At 29.7% G+C, this 720-nt stretch overlaps 1 non-coding gene across 1 annotated transcript; it reads right to left on the bottom strand.

Annotated features, from left to right (window-relative positions):
* Positions 1-282: 282 nt before the first annotated feature.
* LOC122752229 lies at positions 283-387 on the bottom strand. The gene has a single exon (XR_006356015.1). It is a non-coding gene; the product is annotated as a U6 spliceosomal RNA (small nuclear RNA).
* Between the last annotated feature and the right edge of the window lie 333 nt (positions 388-720).

Below are 720 nucleotides of genomic sequence, written 5' to 3' on the forward strand. Positions count from 1 at the left end.
AATAATATTTTGTATATGATCAATGCTTTATTTATCTATGCTTATATGCGTTTTTAGTTTTGCCAATGTGTTTTGTTTTACATGACAAATATTTTTAGATCAGTCCTACTTTATGAGATCAATTAAGCAAAATTAATGCTTCTTTGATCTCATCTGAAAGTTCATGCAGCATTCCATATCTATAATACCCCCAACTCTCTCCTTTTTTTCTTAATAGCCTTTAATTTTAATACTTTTATCGCTCATGAGATGTTGTTGTTGTTTGTCCTTAATTCTTTTTCTTTTAACATGGAACACTTCACAAATTTGCATCATCCTTGCGAGGGGGCCATGCTAATCTTCTCTGAATCATTCCAATTTTAGTATATGTGCTTCCAAGATGAGCACTCTAGTTTTTAAAATTAATAAATCTATTTCGTCTCCCTCCAACCCCATATCCCATCAAAAAAGGAGGAAAAAGGAAAAGCAAATGTCTTATAATAAATATAATCAAATCAACTAAATTCCCTTAAAGGTTGTATATGAATACATGTGAAGATGCATATGCCAGTGTATGTATGTGTGTATATATGTACATGTATATACATATATGTGTGTTTGTATATACGTATATATACATATATAATATATGTGTCTATATACATACACTGACACATGTTTATGTATCATTCTGTACTCTAAAACCATTACTTCTTTGTAATGGATAGCAAGTTTCATCAT

The sequence above is a fragment of the Dromiciops gliroides genome, chromosome 3 (assembly GCF_019393635.1).
Source record: "Dromiciops gliroides isolate mDroGli1 chromosome 3, mDroGli1.pri, whole genome shotgun sequence".
In the NCBI taxonomy this organism is placed as follows: domain Eukaryota; kingdom Metazoa; phylum Chordata; class Mammalia; order Microbiotheria; family Microbiotheriidae; genus Dromiciops; species Dromiciops gliroides.